General features: G+C 37.1%; 1 long non-coding RNA gene across 1 annotated transcript in view; it reads left to right on the top strand.

Moving 5' to 3' along the window:
- LOC121946570 (uncharacterized) overlaps positions 1 to 14,147 on the top strand; it is a 65,022-nt gene extending 50,875 nt beyond the window's left edge. Inside the window, exon 8 of the long non-coding RNA XR_015777482.1 lies at positions 13,630 to 14,147. This is a non-coding gene — a long non-coding RNA (uncharacterized LOC121946570). The remainder of the gene's footprint in view (positions 1 to 13,629) is intronic.
- Positions 14,148 to 15,918: the final 1,771 nt, after the last annotated feature.

Here is a 15,918-nt window from a genome sequence, read left to right as displayed (position 1 = left end):
TTGAGGTGTTTTCAGCTGTTTTTGGGACATGCCATATTTTGACATTTTTGCCATACTATAGCCTTGCCTTTCCGGTCATTTTTTCAACATGCATTATTATTGTGTTTTTCATTGTTTTTGCAACATTCTATGCTATGGCGTGTATTGGCACCCTATTTAATGCTGTTTTGAGGTGTATTCAGCTGTTTTTGGGACATGTTATATTTTGACATTTTTGCCATACTATAGCCTTGCCTTTCCGTTCATTTTTCAACATGCATTTTAATGCTGTTTTTGGCCGTTTTTGCAAGATTCTATGTGGCGTGTCTTGGCACGCTATTTAATGCTGTTTTGAGGTGTTTTCAGCTGTTTTTGGGACATGTCATATTTTGACATTTTGCCATACTATAGCCTTGCCTTTTGGGTCATTTTTTGAACATGCATTATTATGGTGTTTTTGGCCATTTTTGCAATATTCTATGCTATGGTGTGTCTTGGCACGTTATTTTATGCTGTTTTGAGGTGTTTTCAGCTGTTTTTGGGACATGTCATATTTTGACATTTTTGCCATACTATAGCCTTGCCTTTTTGGTCATTTTTTCAACATGCATTATTATTGTGTTTTTGGCCGTTTTTGCAACATTCTCTGCTATGGCGTGTCTTGGCACGTTATTTTATGCTGTTTTGAGGTGTTTTCAGCTGTTTTTGGGACATGCCATATTTTGACATTTTTGCCATACTATAGCCTTGCCTTTTCGGTCATTTTTTCAACGTGCATTATTATGATGTTTTTCATTGTTTTTGCAACATTTTTTGCCATGGCGTGTCTTGGCATGCTATTTTATGCTGTTTTGAGGTGTTTTCAGCTTTTTTTGGGACATGTCATATTTTGACATTTTTATCCATACTATAGCCTTGCCCTTTCGGTCATTTTTTCAACTTGCATTATTATGATGTTTTCCATTGTTTTTGCAACATTCTATGCTATGGTGTGTCTTGGCACGTTATTTTATGCTGTTTTGAGGTGTTTTCAGCTGTTTTTGGGACATGTCATATTTTGACATTTTTGCCATACTATAGCCTTGCCTTTTTGGTCATTTTTTCAACATGCATTATTATTGTGTTTTTGGCCGTTTTTGCAACATTCTATGCTATGGCGTGTCTTGGCATGCTATTTTATGCTGTTTTGAGGTGTTTTCAGCTGTTTTTGGGACATGTCATATTTTGACATTTTTGCCATACTATAGCCTTGCCTTTTGGGTCATTTTTTCAACATGCATTATTATTGTGTTTTTGGCCGTTTTTGCAACATTCTATGCTATGGCGTGTCTTGGCACGCTATTTTATGCTGTTTTGAGGTGTTTTCAGCTGTTTTGGGGACATGTCATATTTTGCAATTTTTGCCAAACTATAGCCTTGCCTTTCTTGACATTTTTCAACATGCATTTTTATGGTGTTTTTAGCAGTTTTGCAACATTCTATGCTATGGCATGTCTTGGCACGCTATTGTATACTGTTTTGAGGTGTTTTGACCTGTTTTTGGGATATGCCATATTTTGACATTTTTGCCATACTATAGCCTTGCCTTTTGGGTCAGTTTTCCAACATGCATTATTATTGTGTTTTTGGCCGTTTTTGCAATATTCTATGCTATGGTGTGTCTTGGCACGTTATTTTATGCTGTTTTGAGGTGTTTTCAGCTGTTTTTGGGACATGTCATATTTTGACATTTTTGCCATACTATAGCCTTGCCTTTCCGGTCATTTTTTCAACATGCATTATTATTGTGTTTTTGGCCGTTTTTGCAACATTCTATGCTATGGCGTGTTTTGGCACGCTATTTTATGCTGTTTTGAGGTGTTTTCAGCTGTTTTTGGGACATGTCATATTTTGACATTTTTGCCATACTATAGCCTTGCCTTTTCGGTCATTTTTTCAACATGCATTATTATGATGTTTTTCATTGTTTTTGCAACATTCTCTGCTATGGCGTGTCTTGGCATGCTATTTTATACTGTTTAGAGGTGTTTTCAGCTGTTTTTGGGACATGTCATATTTTGACATTTTTGCCATACTATAGCCTTGCCTTTCCAGTCATTTTTTCAACGTGCATTATTATGATGTTTTTCATTGTTTTTGCAACATTCTATGCTATGGTGTGTCTTGGCACATTATTTTATGCTGTTTTGAGGTGTTTTCAGCTGTTTTTGGGACATGTCATATTTTGACATTTTTGCCATACTATAGCCTTGCCTTTTTGGTCATTTTTTCAACATGCATTATTATTGTGTTTTTGGCCGTTTTTGCAACATTCTCTGCTATGGCGTGTCTTGGCATGCTATTTTATACTATTTAGAGGTGTTTTCAGCTGTTTTTGGGACATGTCATATTTTGACATTTTTGCCATACTATAGCCTTGCCTTTTTGGTCATTTTTTCAACATGCATTATTATTGTGTTTTTGGCCGTTTTTGCAACATTCTCTGCTATGGCGTGTCTTGGCACGTTATTTTATGCTGTTTTGAGGTGTTTTCAGCTGTTTTTGGGACATGTCATATTTTGACATTTTTGCCATACTATAGCCTTGCCTTTTGGGTCATTTTTTCAACATGCATTATTATTGTGTTTTTGACCGTTTTTGCAACATTCTATGCTATGGTGTGTCTTGGCACGTTATTTTATGCTGTTTTGAGGTGTTTTGACCTGTTTTTGGGATATGCCATATTTTGACATTTTTGCCATACTATAGCCTTGCCTTTTCGGTCATTTTTTCAACGTGCATTATTATGATGTTTTTCATTGTTTTTGCAACATTCTATGCTATGGTGTGTCTTGGCGTGCTATTTTATACTGTTTTGAGATGTTTTCAACTGTTTTTGGGAAATGTCATATTGTGACATTTTTGCCATACTATAGCCTTGCCTTTTCGGTTATTTTTTCAGCATGCCATATATTTGTGTTTTTGGATGTTTTTGCAAAATTCTATGCTATGGCGTGTCTTGGCACGCTATTTTATGCTGTTTTGAGGTGTTTTCAGCTGTTTTTGGGACATGTCATATTTTGACATTTTTGCCATACTATAGCCTTGCCTTTTTGGTCATTTTTTCAACATGCATTATTATTGTGTTTTTGACTGTTTTGCAACATTCTATGTTATGGTGTGTCTTGGCACGTTATTTTATGCTGTTTTGAGGTGTTTTGACCTATTTTTGGGACATGTCATATTTTGACATTTTTGCCATACTATAGCCTTGCCTTTTGGGTCATTTTTTCAACATGCATTATTATTGTGTTTTTGGCCGTTTTTGCAACATTCTATGCTATGGTGTGTCTTGGCACGCTATTTTATGCTGTTTTGAGGTGTTTTCAGATGTTTTTGGGACATGTCATATTTTGACATTTTTGCCATACTATAGCCTTGCCTTTTTGGTCATTTTTTCAACATGCATTATGAATGTGTTTTGGCCGTTTTGCAAAATTCTATGCTATGGCGTGTTTTGGCATGCTATTTTATGCTGTTTTGAGATGTTTTCAGCTGTTTTTGGAACATGTCACATTTTGACATTTTTGCCATACTATAGCCTTGCCTTTTCGGTCATTTTTTCAACATGCATTATTATGATGTTTTTCATTGTTTTTGCAACATTCTCTGCTATGGCGTGTCTTGGCATGCTATTTTATACTGTTTAGAGGTGTTTTCATCTGTTTTTGGGACATGTCATATTTTGACATTTTTGCCATACTATAGCCTTGCCTTTTGGGTCATTTTTTCAACATGCATTATTATTGTGTTTTTGACCGTTTTTGCAACATTCTATGCTATGGTGTGTCTTGGCACGTTATTTTATGCTGTTTTGAGGTGTTTTCAGCTGTTTTTGGGACATGTCATATTTTGACATTTTTGCCATACTATAGCCTTGCCTTTTTGGTCATTTTTTCAACATGCATTATTATTGTGTTTTTGGCCGTTTTTGCAATATTCTATGCTATGGCGTGTTTTGGCACACTATTTTATGCTGTTTTGAGGTGTTTTCAGCTGTTTTTGGGACATGTCATATTTTGACATTTTTGCCATACTATAGCCTTGCCTTTTGGGTCATTTTTTCAACATGCGTTATTATTGTGTTTTTGGCCGTTTCTGCAACATTCTATGCAATAGCGTGTCTTGGCACGCTATTTTATGCTGTTTTGAGGTGTTTTCAGCTGTTTTTGGGACATGTCATATTTTGACATTTTTGCCATACTATAGCCTTGCCTTTTTGGTCATTTTTTCAACATGCATTATTATTGTGTTTTTGGCCGTTTTTGCAACATTCTATGCTATGGTGTGTCTTGGCACGCTATTTTATGCTGTTTTGAGGTGTTTTCAGATGTTTTTGGGACATGTCATATTTTGACATTTTTGCCATACTATAGCCTTGCCTTTTTGGTCATTTTTTCAACATGCATTATTATTGTGTTTTTGGCCGTTTTTGCAACATTCTATGCTATGGTGTGTCTTGGCACGTTATTTTATGCTGTTTTGAGGTGTTTTCAGCTGTTTTTGGGACATGTCATATTTTGACATTTTTGCCATACTATAGCCTTGCCTTTTCGGTCATTTTTTCAACATGCATTATTATGATGTTTTTTGTTTTGCAACATTCTCTGCTATGGCGTGTCTTGGCATGCTATTTTATACTGTTTAGAGGTGTTTTCATCTGTTTTTGGGACATGTCATATTTTGACATTTTTGCCATACTATAGCCTTGCCTTTTGGGTCATTTTTTCAACATGCATTATTATTGTGTTTTTGACCGTTTTTGCAACATTCTATGCTATGGTGTGTCTTGGCACGTTATTTTATGCTGTTTTGAGGTGTTTTCAGCTGTTTTTGGGACATGTCATATTTTGACATTTTTGCCATACTATAGCCTTGCCTTTTCGGTCATTTTTTCAACATGCATTAATGTGGTGTTTTTCATTGTTTTTGCAACATTCTAAGCTATTGCGTGTCTTGGCATGCTATTTTATACTGTTTAGAGGTGTTTTGACCTGTTTTTGGGTTATGTCATATTTTGACATTTTTGCCATACTATAGCCTTGCCTTTTGGGTCATTTTTTCAACATGCATTATTATTGTGTTTTTGGCCGTTTTTGCAATATTCTATCACATGGCGTGTCTTGGCACATTATTTCATGCTGTTTTGTGATGTTTTCAGCTGTTTTTGGGACATGTCATATTTTGACATTTTTGCCATACTATAGCCTTGCCTTTTCGGTCATTTTTTCAACATGCATTATTATTGTGTATTTGGCCGTTTTGCAACATTCTCTGCTATAGCGTGTCTTGGCATGCTATTTTATACTGTTTTGAGGTGTTTTCAGCTGTTTTTGGGACATGTCATATTTTAACATTTTTGCCATACTATAGCCTTGCCTTTTGGGTCATTTTTTCAACATGCATTATTATTGTGTTTTTGGCCGTTTTTGCAACATTCTATGCTATGGTGTGTCTTGGCACGCTATTTTATGCTGTTTTGAGGTGTTTTCAGATGTTTTTGGGACATGTCATATTTTGACATTTTTGCCATACTATAGCCTTGCCTTTTTGGTCATTTTTTCAACATGCATTATTAATGTGTTTTTGGCCGTTTTTGAAACATTCTATGCTATGGCGTGTTTTGGCACGCTATTTTATGCTGTTTTGAGGTGTTTTCAGCTGTTTTTAGGACATGTCACATTTTGACATTTTTGCCATACTATAGCCTTGCCTTTTCTGTCATTTTTTCAACATGCATTATTATTGTGTATTTGGCCGTTTTGCAACATTCTCTGCTATAGCGTGTCTTGGCATGCTATTTTATACTGTTTTGAGGTGTTTTCAGCTGTTTTTGGGACATGTCATATTTTAACATTTTTGACATACTATAGCCTTGCCTTTTGGGTCATTTTTTCAACATGCATTATTATTGTGATTTTGGCCGTTTTTGCAACATTCTCTGCTATGGCGTGTCTTGGCATGCTATTTTATACTGTTTAGAGGTGTTTTGACCTGTTTTTGGGTTATGTCATATTTTGACATTTTTGCCATACTATAGCCTTGCCTTTTGGGTCATTTTTTCAACATGCATTATTATTGTGTTTTTGGCCGTTTTTGCAATATTCTATGCTATGGCGTGTCTTGGAACGGTATTTTATGCTGTTTTGAGGTGTTTTCAGCTGTTTTTGGGACATGTCATATTTTGACATTTTTGCCATACTATAGCCTTGCCTTTTTGGTCATTTTTTCAACATGCATTATTATTGTGTATTTGGCCGTTTTGCAACATTCTCTGCTATAGCGTGTCTTGGCATGCTATTTTATACTGTTTTGAGGTGTTTTCAGCTGTTTTTGGGACATGTCATATTTTGACATTTTTGCCATACTATAGCCTTGCCTTTTGGGTCATTTTTTCAACATGCATTATTATTGTGATTTTGGCCGTTTTTGCAACATTCTCTGCTATGGCGTGTCTTGGCATGCTATTTTATACTGTTTAGAGGTGTTTTGACCTGTTTTTGGGTTATGTCATATTTTGACATTTTTGCCATACTATAGCCTTGCCTTTTCGGTCATTTTTTCAACATGCATTATTATTGTGTTTTTGGCCGTTTTCGCAATATTCTATGCTATGGCGTGTCTTAGAACGGTATTTTATGCTGTTTTGAGGTGTTTTCAGCTGTTTTTGGGACATGTCATATTTTGACATTTTTGCCATACTATAGCCTTGCCTTTTTGGTCATTTTTTCAACATGCATTATTATTGTGTATTTGGCCGTTTTGCAACATTCTCTGCTATAGCGTGTCTTGGCATGCTATTTTATACTGTTTTGAGGTGTTTTCAGCTGTTTTTGGGACATGTCATATTTTGACATTTTTGCCATACTTTAGCCTTGCCTTTTGGGTCATTTTTTCAACATGCATTATTATTGTGATTTTGGCCGTTTTTGCAACATTCTCTGCTATGGCGTGTCTTGGCATGCTATTTTATACTGTTTAGAGGTGTTTTGACCTGTTTTTGGGTTATGTCATATTTTGACATTTTTGCCATACTATAGCCTTGCCTTTTGGGTCATTTTTTCAACATGCATTATTATTGTGTTTTTGACCGTTTTTGCAACATTCTATGCTATGGTGTGTCTTGGCACGTTATTTTATGCTGTTTTGAGGTGTTTTCAGCTGTTTTTGGGACATGTCATATTTTGACATTTTTGCCATACTATAGCCTTGCCTCTTTGGTCATTTTTTCAACATGCATTATTATTGTGTTTTTGGCCGTTTTTGCAATATTCTATGCTATGGCGTGTTTTGGCACACTATTTTATGCTGTTTTGAGGTGTTTTCAGCTGTTTTTGGGACATGTCATATTTTGACATTTTTGCCATACTATAGCCTTGCCTTTTCGGTCATTTTTTCAACATGCATTATTATTGTGTTTTTGGCCGTTTTCGCAATATTCTATGCTATGGCGTGTCTTAGAACGGTATTTTATGCTGTTTTGAGGTGTTTTCAGCTGTTTTTGGGACATGTCATATTTTGACATTTTTGCCATACTATAGCCTTGCCTTTTTGGTCATTTTTTCAACATGCATTATTATTGTGTATTTGGCCGTTTTGCAACATTCTCTGCTATAGCGTGTCTTGGCATGCTATTTTATACTGTTTTGAGGTGTTTTCAGCTGTTTTTGGGACATGTCATATTTTGACATTTTTGCCATACTTTAGCCTTGCCTTTTGGGTCATTTTTTCAACATGCATTATTATTGTGATTTTGGCCGTTTTTGCAACATTCTCTGCTATGGCGTGTCTTGGCATGCTATTTTATACTGTTTAGAGGTGTTTTGACCTGTTTTTGGGTTATGTCATATTTTGACATTTTTGCCATACTATAGCCTTGCCTTTTGGGTCATTTTTTCAACATGCATTATTATTGTGTTTTTGACCGTTTTTGCAACATTCTATGCTATGGTGTGTCTTGGCACGTTATTTTATGCTGTTTTGAGGTGTTTTCAGCTGTTTTTGGGACATGTCATATTTTGACATTTTTGCCATACTATAGCCTTGCCTCTTTGGTCATTTTTTCAACATGCATTATTATTGTGTTTTTGGCCGTTTTTGCAATATTCTATGCTATGGCGTGTTTTGGCACACTATTTTATGCTGTTTTGAGGTGTTTTCAGCTGTTTTTGGGACATGTCATATTTTGACATTTTTGCCATACTATAGCCTTGCCTTTTGGGTCATTTTTTCAACATGCATTATTGTTATGTTTTTGGATGTTTTTGCACAATGATATGCTATGACGTGCCTTGGCACGCTATTTTATGCTGTTTTGAGGTGTTTTGACCTGTTTTTGGGATATGTGATATTTTGACATTTTGTGCCATACTATAGCCTTGGCTTTTCGGTCATTTTTTCAACATGCATTATTATTGTTGTGTTTTTGACTGTTTTTGCTCAATTCTATGCTATGGCGTGTCTTGGTACATTATTTTATGCTGTTTTGAGGTTTTTTGACCTGTTTTTTGGACATGTCATATTTTGACATTTTTGCCATACTATAGCCTTGCCTTTCCGGTCATTTTTTCAACATGCATTATTATTGTTGTGTTCTTGGCCGTTTTTGCAACATTCTATGCTATGGCGTGTCTTGGCACGCTATTTTATGCTGTTTTGAGGTGTTTTGACCTGTTTTTGGGACATATCATATTTTGACATTTTTGCCATACTATAGCCTTGCCTTTTCGGTCAGTTTTTCAGCATGCATTATTGTTATGTTTTTGGATGTTTTTGCACAATTATATGCTATGACGTGCCTTGGCACGCTATTTTATGCTATTTTGAGGCGTGTTCAGCTGTTTTGCGGACATGTCATATTTTGACATTTTTGCCATACTATAGCCTTGCCTTTTTGGTCATTTTTGGTCATTTTGAACATGCATTATTAGGGTGTTTTTGGCCGTTTTTGCAACATTATAAGCTATGGTGTGTCTTGGCATGTTATTTTTATGCTGTTTTGAGGTGTTTTCAGCTGTTTTGGGGACATGTCATATTTTGACATTTTTGCCATACTATAGCTTTGCCTTTTCTGTCATTTTTTCAATATGCATTATTATGATGTTTTTCATTGTTTTTGCAACATTCTATGCTATGGTGTGTCTTGGCACGTTATTTCATGCTGTTTTGAGGTGTTTTCAGCTTTTTTTGGGACATGTCATATTTTGACATTTTTGCCATACTATAGCCTTGCCTTCTTGGTCATTTTTTCAACATGCATTATTATTGTGTTTTTCATTGTTTTTGTAACATTCTATGCTATGGTGTGTCTTGGCACGTTATTTTATGCTGTTTTGAGGTGTTTTCAGCTGTTTTTGTGACATGTCATATTTTGACATTTTTGCCATACTATAGCCTTGCCTTTTCAGTCAGTTTTTCAGCATGCATTATTGTTATTTTTTGGATGTTTTTGCACAATTATATGCTATGACGTGCCTTGGCATGCTATTTTACGCTGTTTTGAGGTGTTTTCAGCGGTTTTGCGGACATGTTATATTTTGACATTTTTGCCATATTATAGCCTTGCCTTTTTGGTCATTTTTGGACATTTTCAACTTGCATTATCATTGTTTTTTTTGGCCGTTTTTGCAACATTCTATGCTATGGCGTGTCTTGGCACGCTATTTTATGCTGTTTTGAGGTGTTTTCAGCTGGTTTTGGGACATGTCCTATTTTGACATTTTTGCCATACTATAGCCTTGCCTTTCCGGTCATTTTCTCAACATGCATTATTATTGTTGTGTTTTTGACTGTTTTTGCTCAGTTCTATGTTGTGGCGTGCCTCGGCACACTATTTTATGCTGTTTTGAGGTGTTTTCAGCTGTTTTTGGGACATGTCATATTTTGACATTTTTGCCATACTATAGCCTTGCCTTTTCGGTCAGTTTTTCAGCATGCATTATTGTTATGTTTTTGGATGTTTTTGCACAGTTATATGCTATGACATGCCTTGGCACGCTATTTTACGCTGTTTTGAGGTGTTTTCAGCGGTTTTGCGGACATGTCATATTTTGACATTTTTGCCATACTATAGCCTTGCCTTTCTGGTCATTTTTGGTCATTTTGAACATGCATTATTAGGGTGTTTTTTGTTGTTTTTGCAACATTCTAAGCTATGGTGTGTCTTGGCACGTAATTTTATGCTGTTTTGAGGTGTTTTCAGCTGTTTTGGGGACATGTTATATTTTGACATTTTTGCCATACTATAGCCTTGCCTTTTTGGTCATTTTTGTACATTTTCAACATGCATTACCATTGTGTTTTTGGCCATTTTTGCAACATTCTATGCTATGGCGTGTCTTGGCACGCTATTTTATGCTGTTTTGATGTGTTTTCAGCTGTTTTTGGGACATGTCATATTTTGACATTTTTGCCATACTATAGCCTTGCCTTCTTGGTCATTTTTTGCAACGTGCCAGTTTACAAAGTTTTTTGCCATTTTTGCAACATTCTATGTAATTGCGTAGCTCGGTACACAATTTCACGCATTTTTAAGTTCTTTTTTTGAAATGGTCATGGATTTTTCTGTAATTTTTCCGACGTTCTGTAATATGGTCTTTCTAGCCATTTTTCAGCATTCTAATCTATGCTGTGTTTTGACACGTTGTTTTCAGATATTTTCAGCTGTTTTTGGAACATGTCATATTTTGTTATCTGTGCTATATTATGGTGCTTTTGGCTGTTGTTACAATATTGTATTCGAAACCGTACCCTCATTCACGCACTGACTATTCAGTATGTACCCTTTATTAAATTGTGTACTATAGAAGGAATAACCAAACAATATTTCGGACACTACATTCCATTTTTTTTCCCCCTGAAATACACAACCGGATTGCATTGTGATCGTGTACATGGTATGTTCTCTCAAATTTGCTATGCATTGTGGGCATTTTTTGGTGCACTATATAGTGAATGAAATTAACAGCAGAGAATTCAGACACCAACACAAACTGGCGAACACACCATATAGTGCACTATATCCGTGATGTTGACGGTCTCGGACACAGCTGTAGTGTCCGAAATCTCGTTTGGTTATTCTCTGTATAGTGCACTATTTAATACACACTACATAGTAAATAGCGAGTGAGTGAATGAGAGGACGATTGCGAACACAGCTACAAACTAGAAGTGTCAAGGTGAGAGAGGAAATTTAGTCTAATTAGGTACATAGTGTAACAATAAGAACTATTTGTTGTGTTTATCTTGCAAAGGATCTACCCACTTGTTGTAGTTGCAACACTGACCTGTTTTGATGGTGACACTGGACTCCGGTAATCTTTCGCGGACATGGAAGACGTGGAGGGACGAATTTGTGCTTTATTTGGACTTAGCCATGGCAGACGAGGATGAAAAGAAGAAAGTGAAACTTTTCAGTTATCTTGTTTGCCAGAGTGACAGGGAGCTACTGGACACACTGATGGGTGATTTCGCTGCGGGTGGATAGAAGGTAGATAACATTGAAATTTGATCATCATTGCAACCCCAACATCAACGAGACTGTTGAACGTTATTGTTTCTTCACGAGAAACCAAGGCGGAGGTGAAACTATCGACAGTTAAGTCACAGAACTGAAATTGCTGACCAAAGTGTGCAATTTTTGGGACTTACTTACCAGTGACAGGATCATGTGTGGACTTAAGGACGCAGGGATGAGGGAGAGACCGCTGTGTGAGAGGAACATGACGCGGGACTCGTGCATACAGCTTTGCGGGGCTGCAGAGCTGTCCCCTGTGAACAGTAAAGCCATCTCCGGTCCGCAGGTGGAGGAGGTGCATGCAGTGCAAGGAGCATCGCACCAGAGACAAACCAGCAACACAGTGGAATGCAGGTTCTGCGGGGAAGTGCACGAAAACAGTAAACAGAAATGTCCAGCATACGGTAAGAAGTGCAAAAAATGTGGCAGAAAGAATCACTTTGCAGCTAAATGTAAGCATGCGCAGAACAAAGAAAGAAGAGACCTGTGCACAGTGTAGCAGAGTGTGACAGTGATGGGTGCGAGGACAGTGACACTGACAAAGGGGATGATAAAGAGCTTTTTGCTAGCATGCTACTGTGAAAAGATGTTGTGAAATTCCAAACTGACTATAGTGCTTGCTGCAATATCATTCAAGTTCATCTGCTTAATCCCAACACAAAGCTTGAAGCCACAAAGACGGTACTGTTAAAGCACAACAAAAGCAAACTGAGGCTACTGGGGAAATGGAAGGCAAAACTAAGGAACCAAAGAAACCAGAAACTGTACCTGCTGGAGTTCCACGTGGTGGACAAAGACTGCACAGTGCCATCATTGGTGAAAGAGCCAGTGAGCCGTCGTACCAGAACACTACTTCCCATGTACTTCCCTCTTCAGTCAGAAGCCGTACGGGCACATCAGGATCCGAAAAATAAATGACAACATCAGTGCACCTACTATGATCAGCCAGAGACCTAGACAAGCTGAAACAAGAAAAAAAAAAAGTTAAAGAAATGCTGAGAAAAGTTTTCAGAAAAGTCAATGAATGCACTTGTCTTACAAATACTAAAGTGGTTATGTTTTACTTTATGTTTATAACAATGCTTAAAATGATTAAGTGCAATTTTCAAGAATGTTTACTCAGTTGCTGTTTGTAATATTTGAGCTGTATGGATACATACTACTTGACAGAAGCTATAACATTTTTTGATATTAGTAACTGAAAAAGTTTGTTTAGTTTTATGGCGCTAAATGAGGCACAGGTTGAATTTTGAGTTGTTATAACTTATATCTCAAAAGTGGAAGAAAACTCAAAGGAGAAAGGATGTAACAGTAGGTACTATTATTTGAGTATATGTTGTAGTGGAGCTACCTACTTCTTGTTGCTGTTGCAACATGGACCTGTTTTTATGTTGACACGTGAGAGTGAACGTGCAGCATAGAGATGCAATGTAACCTGTGTGCCGAAGTTTAAATAAAACTACAAACCCAGTTGGGTTGAAACAAGGAATTCTGTAGTCTTCGTGATTGATACAGAGCAGAATTCATCACATAGGTATAGGTACATACACCAAAACTGTGTGTCGGGGGGCAAATTTCCTGCAACTCTTCATCACAGTGCTAGTCTGTCATAGTTACATTGAGGGTGTTAAGGACAACATAGCTTCCTCTACAGCTGCCAACAGCCCACCATCATCCCCAATTAGAGAATGAGTGAAATCAAAGCAAGGCACACAGAGGGAAAGCAAGACGAAATAAGTGTAGGATATTTGTCTACACGGAGACATACCTAAAAATAATAGAGCAGCAAGACAGAGCTCAGCAAAAAGCAAGACCTAAATGGCAAAATGACAATCAGTTGAAGAGGCGCTGTAATCATTTTTTTCGACCGAGTGGCCTCGCAATGCTGCGGCTTATCCTTATCACACACAGCTGATGCAGCAGGAGGACAGGCAGGACAATGACCAGTTTGGAGTTATTACATGAGTGACTATCTGAAATGTTACAATTCAAGAATATAAATGTGTATTGTGCCACATTGACTCCAGCCTACTGCTGGAGTCCAGCTTTATTTGTTCACCAAAGTGACTTTGATGTGTTTTTTTTGTACTTTATAGGAAACTGTGCGACTTCTGCAAAACTGAGGGAAACGACAGGCGCTATGACCCGATGCAAGGCTAAGATTTAAAGAAAATAGCTGAATGCACTGAGGTGAATGGGATCAAAATGTGTATCAGCCATAATATCTCTGTTGTGTTAACACCACAGGGCAAGAGGCAAATAATTGTACTACTGCTGCTGGAAGTGAGGAGAGCTGTCTTGACCAAAGAAGAAATGGATTTTTGGAGAGGGTTCACAATAGAAATGATATCAGATGAGGGCGACAGCAGAGCTGACGGGAAAGCTGCGGATGAGGCCACCATCCTTTAGAAGCCAGGAGCTCTCTGAACTATGTGCTGTTCCCAAAAATGTAACAACACACCACAAAAGGCTGTGTATTGGGCCACCCTCAGACAGACCAGAACCGACTGCATACAGCCCGAAGCAGCAAAGACACATTTCAAGCATCTCATGTAAAAAGAACAACTCTATGCTGCTTTTTTTGTTTTTTAAAATAAAGATGTACAATTTTCAATGTTTCTGGCAAAAGTGTCTTTTTTTCTCAATTGATATTATGACAGGTGTAGTCTTCAGTAACTGTATAATGATAATAATAATAACCATAATAACAGTCATAATTGGAGTAATTATAATAATTATTATTACTACAGTATTGTTAATGGGAGAAGAAAACCACCATATGTATGTCCCAAAGGTGACCAATGAGTGAGGGATTTACTGTCCAAACACATGTGATTATATCAGCAGAGTACACAGCTATATCAACTGATATTTTATTTTATTTATGCCATAAAATATAATTTTGCTGTGTATTAATGCAGTTTAGACACTGATTGTGATATTGCAGAACAAATTATGCACTTAAAGTTGAGTGATATATCGTTTTGGACAATAAGTCAGGTGAAGTGGTCCCAAAACAGGTAAAACCAGTATCAGCAGATGCGTCTGTCTAAATCAAGGAATATCGGCCTGACTCATATATCAGTCAAGTTTTTGACAGACATCACTGAGGATACTGAATTTTCTGTTTCAATGCATATGACCCTTATAGCAGCAGAGCCGACAGATATATCAGCTGATATTTTATTTATGCCAAATATAATCTAATATTATACAATAATATAAAATTTAATGTATATAATTTGGCTATCATAAATCAGGTGAAGTTATCTGTAAAGAAATGTCAAAGTAAAATCTGAGGTAATTTGGAAACTGTGATGTAATAAAATACTATATCTATCAGATAGTCTGAACAAGTGTCCTTGTGCTATATACGAAAGTTACTGCAAATTCTACCTTTATCAGCTAAATAACAACGTTTAACTTGACATTGTCATAATAGCAATGCAAGCAGGAGGCTTGAACCAGGATCCAAGTGCTTCTCAGTCAGTGATCTTCCCTCTGAGCCACTCCTCAGATAGAGAAACTATGTGGAACGTTCTTTTTACCTTTCACATGAGGACAACAGCTGATAAAAAATGACTATCCCGACTAAGCTTTGAATTCACAACTTTTGTGTAAAAGCCATTTGTAGGTGGCTGGACTGCAAATTTCGGCCATTTTTCAGAAAAAAAACCCCAAAAAAACCCTCATCTTGATGGCTATACAGATCAGGAAAAATAAATCCAGCTGCACGTGAAAAAGACAGAGGATTTTTGGCTGTGATTTAGTTAAAAATATATTGATCTTATTAATTATACATTTGGATAACTAATAATTTTGTCATAAACGAAATAGATATGAGGCAGATACGATTTTAATTGTGTTTCTGTTAACAATACAGTGCTTTTGTTAATTATTATCTACATTTGTCTGTTTCATGTACAGTGTCTGTTATCAGGAGCATTAATTCTCCTGCTGTACAGAGTTTCGAGGGCTGCTAGACGAGCCGCCGATGCGGCCGATGTAACACTTTGGTCTAGTTTAACATGATCCCGAGTCTGTGCAACGCGTTTTAATTTCAAAATTCACCGGATGCAATGCTGCTTGACCTCCTGCCTGGTACGATCTGCTGTATGCAGCTTGACGCGGTTGCTCGCCGTGTCCGGCAAAAATAGACTCGCTGCGTAATTCACGCGGGGCAGAGCGGCAAACCGCTGCTGAGACACGCTCGGTGGAATAACAAGCATTGACTAAAACGTCCGCGATCTGCTCCGGAGGCCGTGCCGCTAACGGGCGCGGTGTAATTTAGGTAGTTATGTAAGGATACCATAGACTTCGGAGGGCAAGGAAATCCTGTCTGACTGCCACCATCCCTCAAAAAAAAAAAACAAAAAAAAAAACCC

This window comes from Plectropomus leopardus, chromosome 9 (genome assembly GCF_026936395.1).
Source record: "Plectropomus leopardus strain MGB_pleo_1.0 chromosome 9, ASM2693639v1, whole genome shotgun sequence".
Classification (NCBI taxonomy): domain Eukaryota; kingdom Metazoa; phylum Chordata; class Actinopteri; order Perciformes; family Serranidae; genus Plectropomus; species Plectropomus leopardus.
The sequence above is the reverse complement of the archived record's forward strand: the minus strand, read 5'-3'. Positions and strand labels throughout refer to the sequence as shown.